The sequence below is a fragment of the Pteropus medius genome, unplaced genomic scaffold (genome assembly GCF_902729225.1).
Source record: "Pteropus medius unplaced genomic scaffold, Ma_sr-lr_union100, whole genome shotgun sequence".
NCBI classification, from domain to species: domain Eukaryota; kingdom Metazoa; phylum Chordata; class Mammalia; order Chiroptera; family Pteropodidae; genus Pteropus; species Pteropus medius.
In genome coordinates this window covers 31,993,999-32,011,109 of record NW_024344378.1, presented here as the reverse complement: position 1 = coordinate 32,011,109, position 17,111 = coordinate 31,993,999, and the positions used below count along the sequence as shown (strand labels likewise).

Genomic DNA, 17,111 nt, shown 5'->3' with positions numbered 1-17,111 from the left:
GAATGAGGTATAAAATTCAAAGTCAAACAAAGTTCTACCTCATTTACAATCATGGAAATATGCAATATCGTTGTGCTAACTTGATATGAATTATCATCCAATCAACAAATCCATATTTCTCAGTCTTCACCCCTCCTTCCTTCCTCCCTCCTCTCTCCCTGCCTCTTTCTCTCCCTCTCTCATTCTCTCTTCCCGCTTCCTTTCTCCTTCCCTCCTTCCTTTTCTTCTTTCTTTCCTGCTTTCCTTTTTCCCTTCCTCTTCCTGTTAACATAAACTATCAGAAGGCAATAATTAAGAAAATAAAATGTAAAAAGAGATAATAAAATAAAATTCTTTGGGGGATCAAAATTTCAAATTGGCATGCAAAGATTCAGGTAGCAATCCAAATAGTGTCCCAAGGAACAAAAGTCAGAAGTTTTTAAAAAGCAGAAGGGAAGGTTTGTAAAGTCATTCACAAAGAATTTTAATTGGTGCTGGTGGCAGAAAGCTAACCTTGGCAAAACATGATTGATGACCAAGTTTATGACTAAGTAAAAGTTTGTCACTGCAACAAATTGCCATAGTTTTTGCAGTGTTCTCAAAATATTTATGGTTTTGTTCAGTTCAAAAGTTTATGTTCTGTCTGACAAAGAGGTGCTAAGACCCACTTCCAGAATGGCCTCCTGGCTCCATTTTAGGGACACACTCCTCCTCTTACCAGATTAAGAGAGGAGAAATTGAGCCAGTATTCTCTGTAACTGGTCTATCTCTGGACTTTGTTGCAGCTTTAGTTCAATTCCATTCACCCCATTTTGAGGGTAGAATTTAGACTTTCCCTTCTTCAGGGCCCAGGATCTAAGCATTGGTGAGGTTCTAGCAATGTGCTTTATGAGGTGTGAGCAATCAGTCCCTGCTTTATAGGCTGATTGACAGCTTTCTTTCTTTCTTTCTTTTTTTTTTTTTTTTAGGTCCCTTGGAAGTTCTCTTTGATCTACACTCCTTGTGCCAACTTTCTGTTCTGTGGGGTGAATGCTCTCTTTGCCCTGCGGTCCCATGCTTGGCCCTGAGAGGGCTGTTGAGACTGTAAAGCAGATCCCACTCCCTGAAGGTAGATATTTCCTTTGAGATGCTCCACTCAGGTAGTTCTTCCCTCTCTCTTCTTTAACTCATAGCCCAGAGTATCTACAGGAATTTCCTTGGGATCTCATTCCCTGCCCCTATGTGAGGGACACCACCCGTCTTCACCCAGCAATCACTGAAACCTGTAGGAAAGTCAAGTGTTGTTTTATGCCCAGCCCTCCTCTGGATTGTTTTCTGTCACACTAGCCCATATGCCAGATTCTCCTTGGTCTGGACTATCTAGATGACTTATCTCTTTGTTTCTGTCAGGACTGAGCATAATAGTGGATTTCTTCTCTCCTGAAAGACTTGTTGCTTACCAAGTTTAGTTCATATAAATTTATTCTTGTCCTCAGCTCTCTGTTGGTTTAAGAATAAACTATCAATCACACCTACTTCTTATGCACATATCAAGATTAAAAATATCTAAAAAATGAGTGCTTTGTGGCTCATGGCAGATTTCCTCAAATTGTGATTTTTGTGTTCAACACTCACTTGAGCTAATGATGAGTTTATTGAAGTAAAAGAATAAAAGGGGATAAGGCAGATAAGGAGGAGAATGGAAAAAAGGAAAGAAAAGAGGAGAAAGAAGTTATGGTTTAACCTATCATAAATTTGGCATAGGTTTTTTTTCTTCTTTTGTATCTTGAGCCTGGGATGAGAATAAAGGCCACGTGCTCAGATGCACATGGTTTCTATTTTACCATATCCATGAAGTATATGACAAGCACTATCATTGATTCATACAATTAAACATATACTTGGCTCTAAGCTTTTATATAGTTTTATATAAACTTTTGACATTCTCACTCTCTGATCTTTAGCAGACCTTTCTGTATTCACAGGATCTAAGTGGGTAGGAAGCAAATCCTTATATTTCATCATTATACCAACTGAAATACATATATGGGAGATAATTTATTGTAGTTACCAACTGAGCCAGAAATACACCAGTGTGACATTTAATGAAATAAATGTTGCCTACAAATGCAGATGGTAGGTGTGAGTCAATTATATATAAAATGGCAGGAATTAGTTTAGAAATGCAATGGTAAAAAAATCAAACTACATCACTCTATGGAGGCAGGCACACAGAAAGGTCCTTTTCCTGCTGTTTCTTGTCAAATGTCAAAAGGTCAATGTGACATTTTACAGCTATATTTTCCTTCTATCACTTATCATTTTTTTCTCCCTTAACTAATATGACTCTTTTTGGAACAATATAAGATGGGAATGGGGCCCACGTCTGACATCCTGACCGTAAAGCTATCTGCCTCACTGCTTTTAGTTCCTATTGTCCAACATAGAAATGTAGATTACTGTTAGTGTCAAAAGATAACTCAGTCACAAGGACACAAATATTTGGGAAAGGGGTAACTCTCTTAGGCCTCAAGTTGGAGAAGCAATCTCAGTTTTCCTTCCATACTATGGAGATTTTTCAGTTTCTCAAGAAATATCTTTAAATTCGGCGAATTGTCTTTGTCTTAATTTTCTATTAACTACAATAAGCTAATTAAGTTAATTCCATATTTTTTCATGGCTTGAGTTCTCATTTTTTTTTTTTTTATCACCGAATAATGTTCCATTATCTGGATGTTACATAGTTTATCCATTCACCTACTGAAGGACAATCTTGGTTACTACCAAGTTTTGGCAATTGTGAATAAAGTCGCTATAAACATCTATGTCTACATTTTTATGTAGACATAAGTTTTCAGCCCAAAGGCGTAAATACCAAGAAGAGAGATTGCTAGATCGTATGATAAGATCACGTTTAATTTGGTAAGAAACTGCGAAATTATCTCCCAAAGTGGCTGTATCATTTTGTATTCTACTAGCAATGAATGAACGTTCTTGTTGCTCCATATCTTTACAAGCATTTGGTTGTCAGGGTTTTGGAGTTTGATCATTCTAATAGAAGTGTAGTGGTATCTCATTGTTGTTTTAATTTGTAATTCCCTAATGACAAATGATGCTGAGTATCTTTACATATACTTATTTGCTGTGTGCATATATTCTTTGGTGAGGTTATTTCTTCGTATCATTTGCCCACTTATTAATTGGTTTGTTAGTTTTACTGTTGAGTTTTAAGAGTTCTTTGTATATTTCAGATAATTGACTTTTATCAGATATTTGTTGTAAATATTTTCCCCCAGTCTATGGCTTGCTTTCTCTTTCTCTGACAATATCTTTTGCAGAGCAAAAGTTAATTTGTGTTGTTTTAAGATATTAAGTTTGTAGTAATTTGTTACAGTAGCAATAAAAAACATAGAGCAAGTGATTATAAAATGACTGAATTAAAAGCCATATATTCTGCACAAGCCTGATCCCCTCTGATCTCAGAAGTTAAGCAGGGATGGGCCTGGTTAGTACTTGGATGGGAGACCACCTAGGAAGACCAGGTGTTGTAGGTGTAAAAAATAAAAAATAAGGGATTGTAAACTGACAAGGTCTTTGCAACCTGTGAGGTCAACCAAGGGTTACCTCGCCTAAAAAAAAAAAAAAAAATATATATATATATATATATATATATATATATATATATATTTAAACACTATAATTACATCAAGTAATAAACTCTTAGCACATCCAGATAAAAATGTCTCCATATTTTTGGTTATTTCTCAGATAATGATGCCGATTTTACAGTAAGATGTTATTTAGAAGGGTAAATGCTTTTTTCATTTATTTCTGTCTTTCCTTTGCTTATCTGGGCTACATTCATAAATCACTGACCTTTGTTTTATTTCCAGTAGTTTTTGGAAGTTCTCACTGAAGATGACACTTTTTAGGTGATATCATTGTTGATATTGTCAAACTCAATTATAGTACAGAGGAGGAGAGTCACCTAGTGACATTTAAAGGTATTTGGATAAACTATTTAGACTGAGCAGGGTCTGTGCACCCTACAAACAGCAGCAAGTGGAAGCTGCATATTCTGTACATATTACAGCCTGAATAAAGAAATTTGGTGTTTGAAAGAAATTAGGTAAAATCAAAAAAGAAAAAAGGCAAATTGGACATTAGGAGACAAAATAGTATGTTGGCCTAAGCAAAAGGGCAGAATTTCCATTGTTTTAAAAATCAAATAGTTCACTAATTTCCATTAAAATTAGGACTAAAGATTACTGAAAATCCAAAAATTATGAAAGATTATTTCATAATTAATTAGTATCCTTTTGAACATTAAATATTCCAGAAAGTTTGGAAGATGAGCCTGAGAAAGACAGTTAGAAAGTTACCAAACACTTCACAAGAAATATGATTTGCTGAATTGTTAACCCTTGGTGGGTTTGGAAGAACCTTATTATCCCCTGTAACTCTATATCTTCACATTCCTGGTTAGGATATGCTGTTTCCTTGGGAAATGAGAAATGTTACAATTTTAGCCAATCTTCTGTAACAAAGATTACATCTCATTTAAGCTGTTCATTTAATCTCTCCTCTCTTTGACTTTATGGAAATGTAAAGGTCATTGGTTAGTTGGAGGATTTTCATTTCATTCAGTCTTTTTACTCACATCTAATTTTCATTTGATTTACACATAATTCTTTCCATTGTTAGTTTAATGGAAATATTGAGAATTTATACAGTAGCTGTTAATCTTTTTGTTTTGTATTTTATTATTATTTTTTCAATTACAGTCATCATACAATATTAGATTACTTTCAGGTGTAATTTTCAAAGTTGTTTTTATCCTCTAATATTCTGCTAAATGTTGAAATCTCCTAAAATGTTGAAGAAATTGTTGCTATTACAGCATGTCCAGATTCAATCTTTCCTTCCAAAATCAACCCCAGTCCATTTCAATCCCCTTTTGAACGATTTTGAGATATCTGAAAAATATTTTGGGCAATGCTTCCATTTTTAAGATGGCATTTATAGTAACAAAATAGTAAAATGGAAATAAACACCTTGTCTCAAAAATTAGACACTTTGTCAAAGTTAGTAGAAAATTAAACCTTCAATCACATTCATTAGTTGTGAAAATACACAGTTCCATTGTTCTATGGAAGTCTTGAGAGTAATTTCAAATAATTCTCTTAGAAAAAATGATATAATCATTAAAATTATTTCATATTTCCCAATTTTTTATGTATCTTAATTGTTCTTAGAAGTTATGTGATTTCCCTTAATAAGTTGTGTGTTCATGTGTGTGAGTGTGTGTGTGTGTATGTTCATCACAAATGAACTGAGTTTAAATTTGCCTGTTAGCCTTTTTTTTTTTTTTAATTAATTTATTTTGTATGACATTGGTTAATGAAATCTGGTAAGTTTCAGCTATACATTTTAACAGTAAGGGATACAAATATTTACATTGTGTGTTCACCTCCCATAGTTAGATTTCTTTCTGTCACCACATATTTGACCCCTTTCACCCTAATTACCTTCCCTTTCCCCTCTTCCATCTGGTAACCACTAGTCTATTGTCCATGAGTCAATGTTTATTTGGCCTGTTCGTTTGTTGCATATCATGTGATCTTCAAACTTTTCTGTCTGGCTTACTTCGCTTAGCATGATTATCTTGAGGTCCATCCATATTGTCGCAAATGGCAGTATTTCATCTCTTCTTATGGCTAAGTAATATTCCATTGTATATATGTGCCACAGCTTCTTTATCCAATCATCTATCCTAGGACATTTTGATTGTTTCCATGTTCTGGCTACTGTGAACATCGGTGTGCAAATATTTTTTCGGATATGAGTTTTCAAGTCTTTGGGGCAAATACCTATTGTAGGATACTCGAACAGAGAGACAGGACACTGAGGCAATAAGCAAGAAGTAATGTTGATTGGTGCTGGCACAAGCTCAATGGATTCACATCCAAAGGCTGAGCCTTGATTGCGACAAGGCTTTTTATTTTATATACATAAGTGTATTTTGATTGGTTGGCGAGCTGTTAGGGGAGTGACCGACAAGGGCCTGTGGTCTGTGTCAGCTGTGACACTGAAAAATCCCTTACCTATTATGGGAAGGGAAGTGAGCTCGGCCTCCACTACCACATACCCATGAGAGGTAACAGACAACCGTCTAGTTCCATTTTTTTACAGGTGGCTTTCCAGATTTCCCAGCACTATTTATTGAAGAGGCTTTCCTTTCTCCACTGTATGTTTTTGGGTTTTTTGTTGAAAATTATTTGCCCATATAAACATGGGTTTACTTCTGGACTCTCGATTCTGTTCCACTGGTCTGTATGGCTGTTTTCCTGCCAATACCATGCCATTTTGATTACTGTCACTTTGCAGTATAATTTGAAGTCAGGCAGAGTGATGCTCCTAACCCTTATTCTTAATCTTTCATTTAGCCTATCTTTTTTCAGTAACCTCTCAGTTAGCTTCCACCACAACAACTGCTCTCAAGTAACAAATAATGGTAGCAATCATTCATATTGCAATTATTATGTGTCAAGAATATGTTTGCTTTACATATATTTACTCACTTAGTCCTCACAACTATTGTAGGTGATGGGTACTTTTATCACCCTCATTTTATAGATGAGGGAAGTAAAGCACAGAGATCTTAAGCAATTTCCTTCCTGAAATTAATCTTTGTTTTACTTTATTTTCTGTCACAGGCAAAGTCTATTCATTATAAACAGGCAAAAAAAAAAATTTCTTTCAAATGGCACTGTCTTTAGTCACAACTGGGCTGATGCAAACATACTGTATTTAATGCTATGATTGTAGTAATACTGATTATCAGTCCTTATGTTTGCTTACATGGATAATCAGAAAGAATTCATGAATTTTTTTAATTACATAGTTTTTAGCCAAAAACTAAATAAGAGCATAGTATCATCAGAAAATATGCTATGACATTTTTTTTTTATCCATGTCAATGTTATATACTAACTTTGAACTTTTCACAATTTACTTTTAGAATTTTCAGGATTTACTTTTATTTCTCAGAATTTACTTTTAGAATTCTCTTTCTTCTAATTCTCAATAAAGATGCCTTTCAATATAACTCCTTAGGAGGCCACTTTCTTATATAGTCTGCACTTTGGGTATTCTATTAACTTAAGAGGTGTTAAACAACAAAATACAACTCTTCATTCTATTCTTCCTTTACTTAAATACATCATCTCCATCTGAGTTCCTGCCATGCCTAACATCAGAAAATGTCTCTATTACTCCCACATTATACTACATTATATTTTAAATATTTCCTCCTTAATGCTCACTCCACTGCTCAAGCTTTTGACTCATCTCTCTAAGGATCCAGGAAACCACTGATCACTGTCACTTATTTCTGACACATATCATTATACAGCTACTAAGGCTGACAAGAACAGAGTTCAAAAAGAAAATAAGCTGAGTCGAAGGGATTCAATTCTGACATCTATATGGCTAGCAACAGGCCCCTCCAAATCAAAGAAAATGTAAGCAATCATCTCCTTTTAATTCGACCCAACAAAAATTCAGTGAGCAAATTCTATGTGTTTTTTTAATAAAGGTATTAAAATGGGATATCAGAAAATTCAACATATCATAAAGAAGCACTCAATTACATTCCAACTCTCTCTTGAAAAAGCCCCACGATTCTCTAAATCTGTTTTCCTTATATAAAATTAAATTATATCATAGAATCCTGAGAGTTAAATGAGATAGAGAAAATTTTACATTTATTCTCTGGTGCACATATAGGCAATCAAAAAAAAAATATATATATATATATATGAAATAAACATAAACAAATTGTAAACTCGCTATTCTCATTCATCTTTTATTTTTCCTCTCACAACACCCTTGATTTAATATACATGTCTTTTCTGCCAGGCCCCAGTATACCAGGTAGCCTCTCTTTTTATTATTGCCATCTGCTAGGAAATTTGGTTAAACTACTAATGAAGGAACTAAAATATGTCAACAGCTCTAATAATCCCAAATGAATAACTTATATTTAGTTAATCTAACTCCAGATTATACATTTAGCAAGTAGTTGAGCTAACGTTCAAAATCAGACAGCCTGGCTTCAAAGTACTCATGCTTTACTACACAATACTGACTTTCTGTAGTGATCTTATGGTCAAAGGGATAAACTCAGAGGAATGTTTACTTTTCAGTGGTTTATATTTACTTAAAAAATAAAACTTGTAGATACTATAATTCTGTAGGAAATTTCTACAGTGAATATATGTTAATCATTTTTCTTATAGAGTTTCTGACTCTTTCCATTAGAAATAATTTATAGAACTGTTATTATTAAATGTTTCCATATCAACTTGATAATTAACTCCAAAATGAAAATTAGGGAGATTTTCTTAACTACAAAAACATGATCGTTGGTGCAAAATGCAAGACGACTCCCCCCCTCGACCCGATTTCTAGCCTTAAAGACATTGAAAGTTGGACAATCATTGATATTGTGCTCTTTAATCCAGAGAACATTTCCTGCCAAACATGACTGAGCTCTCTTTATTACTGATTTTACAGGAACAAACACCTCCTAAAAATTAACATTATTATTAAACCAGGCTGGATTTTTTCTCAAAAAGGTGTAATAGTGACTTGTGGAAATGGAATGAAATTTAAAAATATATCTTTTTGATAAAGTATGAGGCTGTGATGAAGAAGGGGAATAAGTGAGGGTGTACTTTATGCCATCAAATAAATATTAAGGAAAAAAAATACACATACACACATACTGCAATTGACAAGGGCTTCTAAGACATTCATTTTAGGCAGTATATACTTCCTGAAAAGCCCATTTACAAAATGATCTTTACATAGTTTTTACAAAGTTTCCTGGTGCATTCAGAATAAAGTTTGACTTCCATCTGACTTTTCAGAGCAAGGGACTATAATGGAATAAACTCCAGTTAACATAGTTCCTACCACTTATTTGGAAAAGGATTCCTGTTTTAAAATATATTCAAGGAGAAGTTCCTTAATGGTCAGTAGCAAATAGACCTTGGCAGGGCTATCACAGAATTGTATCAGTGTTCTGTCAGGCTCATTACACAAAAACACGAGGGGTGATCTTTGGAAATAAAATATGGACTAATCTTCAGCAATTTAAATAGAGGGGTGGACCTATGGATCAAGAGAGAAACACCCCTCTTCCCTTTCAACTGGCTGTATCTGTGCCCAACCAGATAAGGAGGCTTCCTTGTGGGTCAGCTTTAAGGTTTCTGATCTATTCAGAAAAGCAAATTTGAGGAAAAAAAAAAGGAATAAAAACAGTTTAATTCACATAAAAGAGTCAGGTCACATTGAGAAAAAAATGCACTGATCTCATAAATAGGAACTGATAAGTTCAAAAGGGCTTAGTATCCTCAAATTTGAATCAAGGGAGAATAGCTCACTTTAATGTTAGTAATTTTAAAGCTTTTTATCTAGTAGCTTATAAGATGAGCTTGCTCCAGGATTCTAGATAATCCTGTCCCCTACAATGCCCTTGGAAATGTATGTGGGTTGACTGCAGAATTACATCTGAGATAAAGATGGGTAGAGAAAACTTTGGAAATTATTTCACTGCTACTGCATTCCTGGACAGAATGCCTGGAAAAAGTTTTTACACTCAAAATGGTGAATGTAGGATTGACTATAACTTACTTAAATATTTATGGTTGAGATGTGTTATTTCTTTTTGAGTATGACTGCAGATATTCAATTTTCCCTACCAACTACCCACTAGACTACCCACTAGATTATCATCTAAGTTAATCAATCATACATAGGAAAGCAATGTTATTTTTAACTATTTAGCATAATTCTTTATATCATTTTCAATTCACTTGAAAATGGGGGAACATTAAAATTATAATAAAAATAGTTTTGGATGGAAGCAATTCATATTTAAAATTTTGTATAGAAAAAAGCCTCTGACTTTCATCTGGCCTTGAAATGGCCGATATTTTCAATATTTTTTTTTTTTCCAATTTGCAGGGATCACTCACGACCTTTGAATAACAACTCTCATGTCTTATGCACCATGGGAGTCATACAATAGCATAAAATGCAAGATATTATAATATAGCTGGTAGAAAAAAAATATATATATATATAAACATTTAAAGAGGTAAAAGTTATACAGGCCAAAATCTAGGTCACAGATAGTAAATGTCAAATAAGTGTTAATACCTCATCAGATGGAAGACAGATCAACCCTTTTCTTTGATAGGATATGATTAAGAAAGCCTTCTCAAACTAGTGAGTATGCTTCTGGCCCTTAGAAAACAGAAAATGGTCTGATAAGCAGAGATGTGGAAAAGCAGGTGCCCCCAGACTGAAGCATAGCTTGATAATGGATGTTGTTTATGTCAGAGTAAATGACATTGTAATAGAAGAGCTGAAAATTTCAATGGCAGTACAATAAAGCTTTATTTGTTATTCATATTAAGTCTGATGCAAGTCATGCTACCTTCATTCATATTTTAGCTGTGCTCCTTGGAGCAGATAACTTGGAGCAGAACTTAATTCTCTCTTAAATAGGTGGGCTCTCTTAAAGAGAAATAGAAGAAAGCAAAAAAGGAATATGGATATCAGATTGCAGAGTGCTATGAATATAAGACTGAGAATTCATTTTATCTCACGTACCTATTATGTTCTGCAGACACTAAATCTGAAATATGATCATCCCAAAGATACGATAAAGAAGAAACTTGGGAATGGAAAATAAAAGGATAACAAACGAGTCATTAAAAATGGGAATAAATAAGATGATACAGACAACTACTTATTTATTGCTTCCACAGAATAAAATGTGTATGTTTGGCTGAGTCCCTCCTGCCCGACGCTTGTTTATATGTTACATTCAAAATTCATGAATTGAACAACATATATGTGGGAGGAGGTACTAGGTTCTCAGGATGCTCTAGTGAACAAATGCTCTGCCCACATGGGGCTTACACTCTGCCAAGGAGAAATATTTTGACTTTTTACATTCCTAAACTCTGAAAAAGCCCAAGAAATTAGTCCTTCATATATTGCTTCTTTTAAGAGCAACTTAACCAAATGCCCAAACATATCAAACAACCTTCCCTCAAGGCAGCAAGCACATCCTCTATTCTTAATCCGTGCCCAGGTCCTTTAACAAGTACTTCACTGTAGTACAGAGATCATTGAACTAGTAGAATAAAGGAGTCTCCTGTACCCACAACACTGAGCTGATAGGAGTCAATGTTCCTAACCCACACCTCTATAAGGACCTGGGCAGAACTGCATCTTCTATAGGACTATAGGAATTCACAGTCTCTCAACTCTATTTCTCTACTCCATATCCTTAATATTCGACAGCTTTAAATTCCAGGATGCCAATGTAACTGAAACAAACTGTTTCTTAGACAATTATACAGTTCCCTAGGTACTTCTTAGGCACTTTTAATGCCTGCCCCTACAGTAGTTCTTAATTTTTTTTTAATGTTATAATTGGCTGTGTTTCTCTTCTTCTATACAAGTTTTTATTTTTTTCAGGGAAATTCTCACTTTTGTGTCATCTATGTTACTTATCAAAGTACCTTATAAATTAAGTATTAAAAAATGTCTACTGAATTTTATTTTATTATGCCAGGAAAATAGACAGTTTACAAAAAAAAAAAAAAGTCTTTTACCACCAAATGCATGATTGATCTCAGAGGTTGTTCAGAAATTATCAAGTGCCTTCTGAAACAATTTCAGCCCAAAAATAAACTTCTGGTCATGTTTTTCCAAGGGCTTATTTTCTGTACACAATTGGCCCTAAATCTCTGTGTTGCAGCAGTTATTGATCTCCTATGAAACCCCTGTGGAGAAAATAAATGAAATGGGAAATAGAGACCGTTTTTGTAACTGTGATGAGAAAAAGGTCATGAGACCTCTTGAAGATCTCTGGTCTCTTTGGAAGTAGCTGGGTAAAGACTAGGATGACACAGTGCCCCCTCATCAAATGTGAGAAGAGAGCCATACACCGAAATAAAGAAGAAAATCTGACCAGAAACTTGATAGTGAAGGTCAACAATGACTACAGATTCACAGCTGAAAACATGAGGCTTGCGAGGATAAACACAACAATGTCTATGATGCAGCATTTGTTAAATAGATGCCTACTAAATTTAATTTAATAATACTATAAAAATCTACACTTTACAAAGACAGTAAGTGTTCTTCCACCAAATGTATAAATGATCTCAGAGGACATACCAGTAGCTCTTAATCAAAAATGAAAGATCAGTATTCACTTAAATACAAATTCCATGTGCCTCCTGCCACTAGAGTTAACAGAATCCCTTGAGTAAAAGGATAGATGTTTTTACAAATATAAACAAATTCTGTCATTTAAAAACAGGGAAATAATCACCTCCTGACAACATAACTTTCCTCAAACATATACTCCTCTACAGTTAAAAACGCTACAGTAAAGAAAGAGCACGTAAAGCATAAACCAAAATAGGAGGTTCAGAGTTGACTTCTAGATTCAGACTGATCCAGGCTCCAGTCTCATTCTAACACATGGAGCTGTATGAACTGGGACAAGTTACTTAAACTTTCTGGGACTGATTTTTTATATCTGTAAAATGATGATAGCAATAGTGTCGATTATTATGAGAATTAAATGAGAAAATGACTTTAAAAGACACAGTCCTTGGCATATAGCAATGCTTATATAGCAATCAATATAATCAAGAGTAATAAATATAAATAAAAACAAAGCAGGACAGGGATTTGAGAAAGAGAAGTCAATATTATAAGTAAGAAAAGTTAATACAGAATGAGCATTTTAAAAGTGCCAGGAGTCTTTTCAGAAAACATAAGTCAGACCAATCTGGAGGCCACATAAGAGCAGTAACTCTCTATTTTTCACCACTGTATCCAATACTCTTAGAAAGTACTTAGAAAACATTTGTTAAAAATAAAATATTGGGCCTAGAACAGCCAACCCATTATTTAAGTAGAACAAAGTCAGAGTGCTGACACTATCCAACTTTGCAACTTACTAGTAAAGCTACAGTAACAAAGACAGTATAGTACTGGCAAAGGAAGAGATGAATAAATCAATGGAACAGAATAGAGATTCAGAAATAGTACCACACAAATATAATCAACTGACCTTTGACAAAGGAGCAAAGGCAGTTTAATGGAGAAAGGGTAAACATTTCAACAAATTGTGCTGAAACGACTAGATATATGCATGCAAAAAAACCACAAAAAAAACAAATCTAGATACATATATTACAGCTTTCACAAAAATCAACTCAAATGGATCACAAACTTCAATATAAAATGCAAAACTAAGAAATTTCTAGGAGAAAATATAAGAGAAAATTAGGTGATGTTGTGTTTGGCAATGACCTTAAATATAACATCAAAAGCACAATCCATGAAAAAAAAAATTGATAAATTGGACTTCATTCAAAGTAAAAACTTCTGCTATGTGAAAAACAAAAGAACGAAAAGATAAGCTATAGACTGGGAGAAAATCTTTTCACTCGGTAAATCTGAGAAAGGACTATTTTCCAAAATATAGAAAGAACTCTTAGAGCTCAACAGAAAACAAACAATCTCGTTTTAAAAATGGGCAAAAATCCTAAACAGACATATTATCAAAGAAAATATACAGAAGCAAATAAGCATATGAAAACATGTTAAATATTTGTCATCGGATAATTTAAGTTAAAATGAGATACTGCTGTACATCTATTAGAATGGCTAGACTTCAAAACACTGACACCACCAAATGCTGAGGAGGATGTGAAAAAAAAACAGGAACTCTCATTCATTGCTGGTGAGAATACAAAAGGGACGGCCACTTTGGAAGACAGTTCAGTAGTTTCTTACAAAACTAGACATACCTTTACCATAAAATCTTGTAATCGTGGTCCTTGGTATTTTCACAAGTGAATTGAAAACTTCACTTTCAATTGATCACACAAAACCTGAACATGAATGTTTATATCAGCTCGATTCATAACTGACAAATCTTAGAAACAACCAAGAGTTGTCCTTCAATAGGTCACAGATAAACTGTGGTATACCTAAAAAATGGAATATTATTCAGCACTAAAAAGAAATGAGCTATCAAGCTACAAAGAGACATAGAGAAACATTAAAGCATATTGCTAAGTGACAGAAGCCAAATTAAAAGACTACACACCATCTGATTCTAACTATATGACATCCTAGAAAAGACAAAACTATAGATACAGTAAAAAGATCAGGAGTTGCCAGTGAGAGGTTTGGGGGGAAAGGAGGAAGGATGAATAGGTAGAACATAGAGGAGTGTTAGGGCAGTAAATTGTTCTGTATGATACAGTTAAGTTGAATCTATATCACTATATGTTGTATATAACCCCTTAGAATATACAACACAAAGTATGAACCCTAATGTAAATTATGGACTTTAGTTAATACTGTATCAATATTGGTTCATCAATTACAAGAAATGTTCCACAGTGACAGAAGATACTGGGGAAATACTGGGGAAATTTGGGGGGAGTGGAGGAGAACGGAAGTATATTAGAACTCTCTATATTTTCTAATCAATTTTTCTGTTAATCTAACTTTTTTCTGGAAAAAAGTCTATTAATATAAAAACATTTTAAATTGAAATACGGCACCAGGTCCTACCACTCAGTATCTAATGATGATGCATCAATTTTATTTGAGACAATTCTCAATACGAAACAGAAATCTGTGTTTAAATAAAAAGGGAACATCAGACACAGAGCCATACTCATCGCAGAAAATTACTAGGCGGTGGTCAGAGTAAGGCCTGCTGTCAATAATGAAGACATCTCAGAAAACCATCAGTTTCATCTCTAGCGTTTAGTCAATATACTTATGCTGTTCAATTCCTTCTCTACATGAGGTTTAATGAGGCAAAAACAAATCATTAAATTATTTTTGATTACTTGGACCAGTAGCCAGCAAGTATTCTTAATCAAAAAAATAATAATTCCATAGAGCAGATACTACTTTCAAACATTAATCACAAAGATTTACTAAGTGCTTTTGCCTTGAACCTATTCAGCACCTGACAGAATGTTAAGGGAATTATTAAAACAGTCACGACAGACAAGGATCTATTTCAAAAACAATAATTAAGCTATTTCTAAAACATTACAAATCTCGTTATGTCTTTGAAGGTTTTACTTACAATCTGGAAACATATAACTTCTCTTTGGTTTTTATACAGACTACAAAAGACCTAGTTATAAATGTATAAGTGATTTCTCTAACAAAATATAATGCATAAACTATTGCATGTATTATTTTCATAATCAAATGTTTGACTAAACTGAAGTAATGTCATAATTTGCATTTGGCTTCACACGGGTATCCAGAAAACATGGCTTGCACTTCTCTGATAGTTAAACTTAATTTTGATTGTTGATTATAAATTCTCTTATGAAGAGCCTGTGTTATATTTGTGGATACAGTCGCTTTCACATGTCCTTAGCACACACAGAGTACCCATTAACTTCATTGGGAATTCAGCGTGCTTCAAGGCTGACAGTGCTCTGCAGGAGCCAGAATTGTAGTAAAACTCACTTCAATTCTTCTAATTAATTAGTTATCTAACTCTTAATATTTAAGGTAATTCATGTTGCTTTTCTATGAGGTAGAGTTTTTACAAATGTCTATAAATTCCATGCTTATTATAATGCATATATCTTTCAACAAGGTAATATATATTTCTTAGTATTTGGTTAAATAAATATTAAAAAGGCAGAACACATTTTGTCATATATTCCTTTCATTATTTTTTTAACCTGAGTTTTCAGATGATTCAAGATGCTGGAGATGACTAAATTCTACTGTCTCTTCTCCGTAACAGGGTATGAACAATATTCACAATAAATAAGAACTTGAAATAACTGATGTGACTATAGTTAAGACAACAGTTTTATAAAGGTGATTATACTGAATGTGATTGTATTCTTTATGAAAACTACACATAATAAGTGTGAATGTGGCAACTCAATCAAGGCCTCCCCTTCTAGCCAATATAAACCCGACAGAGAACAGGTTGTTGTCCTAGAGCTGGATTAAGAAACAATTTCAGGTGTTAATTCTCTCGGGGTTATAATACATCCCTGGGTACTAAAACATCACTGGAATAATAATAATAATTGCTGAATCTTAGAAAGAGTTTACTCTGTGTCAGACCTTTTTAAGCACTTCACCTAAAATAAATCATCGCATCATTACAACTGAGCCGTAAGTAGGTACTATTGCCTCCATTTTACATCTGAGGACATTGAAACAAAGACATAGTAGTGCACGAGTAAATGTTTACCAAGCTGCTAAGGGGTGAATGAGACCTAATTTGTAACGTTTGCCAATTTCCATGGTGAAAACATTCCCATCACAATCATCATCAATTTCAAATTACCAACATAACATCACTGAATGTGGAGTTTGAAGAGATGTACAGTGGAACACCATTATATAATTTATACCAGCCAAATTAACAGATAGATTTATGTGTATCTGAACAGCATAGCAATAGTACAAATGATAAAATAATGAGTAAGTGATGATTTTAGAGTATTTATAATTTTTTAATAACAGCACCTGGTATTCTGAGGTGGTCTCCCATCCAAGTACTAACCAGGCCTGACCCTGCTTAGCTTCCGAGATCAGACGAGATCGGGCACGTTCAGGGTGGCATGGCCATAGACTATAAATTCTGTCTTTAATATAACTTATAAATGGCAAATTTGTGCAATTTAATTTTTAATAATGACTCCACTTAAATGAGTTACAAAATCCTTGAAATTTTAACAATCGATTCTCATGTGTTTGTATGAGCTGGTTCTAAACTGGGCAAAGAGGTTAAGAAACTTGTTCAAAGAGAAAACGTAAATAATATGAAGTATGAGCCTGTATTATGTTCATGACAATCCGATGAGACAGATATTATCCCCATAATAGAAATGAGGAAACAGATATGAAAAATTCGCACAGCAAGACCATAACAGTGATGTTATTCAAACCCATGTAGTTCCAGAGTCTTTGCTCCAAGGCACTAGACAAAAATACAACTCAGTATGTCCTAGTTCACCAACAGAACATAAAAATCTTCCTAC

At 34.0% G+C, this 17,111-nt stretch overlaps 1 protein-coding gene and 2 pseudogenes across 1 annotated transcript in view; 1 reads left to right on the top strand and 2 right to left on the bottom strand.

The window, feature by feature from the left end:
• Positions 1 to 17,111, bottom strand: part of LOC120608950 (sperm motility kinase-like) — a 105,599-nt gene that overhangs the window by 24,683 nt on the left and 63,805 nt on the right. The gene's annotated exons all lie outside the window — the stretch shown is intronic.
• Positions 3,395 to 3,512, top strand: LOC120610151 (uncharacterized; annotated as a pseudogene).
• LOC120609857 (uncharacterized) lies at positions 16,585 to 16,703 on the bottom strand (annotated as a pseudogene).